Source organism: Penaeus chinensis, chromosome 24 (genome assembly GCF_019202785.1).
Source record: "Penaeus chinensis breed Huanghai No. 1 chromosome 24, ASM1920278v2, whole genome shotgun sequence".
In the NCBI taxonomy this organism is placed as follows: Eukaryota; Metazoa; Arthropoda; class Malacostraca; order Decapoda; family Penaeidae; genus Penaeus; species Penaeus chinensis.
Genome location: NC_061842.1, coordinates 2414709 through 2417208, shown reverse-complemented (window position 1 = coordinate 2417208; position 2500 = coordinate 2414709). Strand labels below are relative to the sequence as shown.

Genomic DNA, 2500 nt, shown 5'->3' with positions numbered 1-2500 from the left:
CCAAACCCACCTCCCAAAAACCTTAAATAAAACCAAACCCACCTCCTACCTAAACCCACCTTCCTACCCCACCTACCTACCTTCCCCACATTCATACATACATCATACATACACACACACAAAACACACACACACACAAAACACACCACAACACACAACACAACACACACAAACACAACACAACGCACAACCTGAAAGGTTATATCATAGAGGTATAGATTGATTTTGAGGTTATTCAAGTTGATATCACATCCTGTGACTGACATGTTGGAAACAACCCCTTTTTAAAATTTGGGATTGTTTACTTTTCCATTATTGAATTCATTGTTAACCAATATAGAGTGAACTCGTACTGCCTAAAAGGTGCAGAAACATTTTATGCATTCTTTTGTATGAAATTAAAACAAGGGCCAAAAGATACAACACATAAGTAATATAAATATGGATCCCTTTCTTTTTCGGCTGTGGGGAAATTTATCGAAAAATGTCCCCTCCTAATTGCGGCTGGGGTTTTATTATTTTGTATCCCGGAAAAGGCAACAAAAGATTTTTTTTTCAACTGCTTCCATTCTTGTTTTTCCCAAAAGGGGAAACATTTTAGGGTGTAAACCAAAATGTTGGGGATTCATAGATATTAAAGAAAAAGAAAAAACTTTAAAAAACTAAATGTTACATTATTGTCATTGTCTCACACCGTTCATGCATGGGGAAATTTTCACATTGGTAACCCCCTTTAAAAAATTTTTGCCATTGGGTTTTTAGTTTTCCTACTGACTTTTCCATGTTTGGTTGGGAAAAGTGCATACATGCGGAAAGTATATAAAAGGGTCCCTTTTTTTCCCAGCTTTTCTGCCAAGACAGGGAAGGGGTTTTGGAAAAACAAAAAACATTCCCCAGGAAACCCCCGTAGACACAAAACCCCACACATCCCAGTGAAAGAAACTTTTACTTGTGTTCTCACCAGGTAAGGTATATTTCTCTTAGTGTATGAAATAAATGAATGAAGAAAGACTATTCAGTAGGATGTACTCTCTCTCTCTCCCGGGCTCTTTTCTCTCTTCTCTCTCCTCTGCCCCTCTCTTTTCCCCCCCATCTCCCCTCTCTCTCTCTCTCTCCCCCCCCCCTCTCCTACTCCTCTCTCTCCCCTCTCTCTCTTTCTTTTTTTCTTTCTTTCTCTCTCTTTTCTCTCACTCTCCTCCCCACTCTCCCTCACTTTTCTCTCACTCCCTCTCACTCTCTCTCCCTCTCTCTCTCCCCTCTTTTCTCTCTCCTCTCTCCCCTCTTCCTTCTCTCCTTCTCTCTCTCCATCATCCCTTCTCCCAAACCCTCTCTCTCCCTCTCTCTCTTTTCCCCTCTCATCTCTCACTTTTTTTTTTTCTCTCTCTCTCTCTCTCTCTCTCTTTTCTCTCTCTTTTTTTTTTCCCCTCCTTTTTTTTCTCTCTCTCTCTCTTTTTTTCTCTCTCTCTCTTTTTTTTTTTTCTCTCCCCTCTCTTTTTCTCCCCTCTCTCTCCTCCCTTTTTTTTTCCCCTCTCTCTCTTTTTTTTTCTCCCCTCTCTCTTTTTTTTTTCTCAAATCTTTTTTTCTCTCTTTTCTCTTTTTTTTTTTCTCCTCTCTTTTTCTCTCTCTTCCCCCATTTTTCTCTCCCTCTTTTTTCTCCCCTCTCCTTTTTTCTCCCCTCTCTCCTTTTTTTTCCCTCCATCCTTTTTCCCCCTTTTTTTTTCCCCTCTCTCTTTTTTCCCCTCTCTCCTTTTTCTCTCCCCTCTCTTTTTTCTCTCTCTCTTTTCTCTCTCTTTTTTCCTCTCTCCTCTTTTTTTTTCCCCTCCCTCTTTTTCTCTCTCCTTTTTTCTCTCCCTTTTCCCTCTCTCTTTTTCTCTCTCTCTTTTTTTCTCCCCCTCTCTCTTTTTTTTTTTCTCTCTCCTCCTCTTTTTTTTTTTTTTTTTTTTTTTTTTTTTCCTCTCTCCTTTTTTTTCTCTCTCCCCTTTTTTTCCTTCACCCCTCTCTTTCCTCTCTCTCTCTTTTTTCTTCCTTTTCCCCTCTCTCTTTCCTCGTCTCTCTCTCTCCTTTTCCTCCTCCTTTTCCTCTCTCTCTCTCTCTCCTTTTCCCCTCTCTCCTCTCTTTTCTCTTTTTTTTTTTTCCCCCCTCTCCTCTCTTTTTTTCCTCCTCTCTTTTTTTTTTCTCTCTCTCTCCTTTTTTTTCCCCTCCATTTTTTTTTTATCTCTTTTTCTCTCCCCTCCCTCCTCCCTTTTTTTTTTTCTTTTTTTTTTTTTTCTCTCCTTTTCCTCTCTCTTTTTTTTCTCTTCCCCTCTCTCTCTTTTTTTCTTTTTTCTTTTTTTTTTCTCTCTCTCTCTCCTTTTTTTTTTTTTTCTTTTCTCTCTCTTTTTTCCCTCTCTCTCTTCCTTTTTTTTTCTCTCTCTCCCCTCTCTTTTTTTTTCCTCCCCTCTCCCTTTTTTTTTTCTCTCTTTTCCTCCTTTTTTTTTTCCCTCTCTTCTCCCTTTTTTTT

General features: G+C 39.1%; 1 pseudogene; it reads left to right on the top strand.

Moving 5' to 3' along the window:
- Nucleotides 1–2500, top strand: part of LOC125038144 — a 21013-nt pseudogene that overhangs the window by 13606 nt on the left and 4907 nt on the right.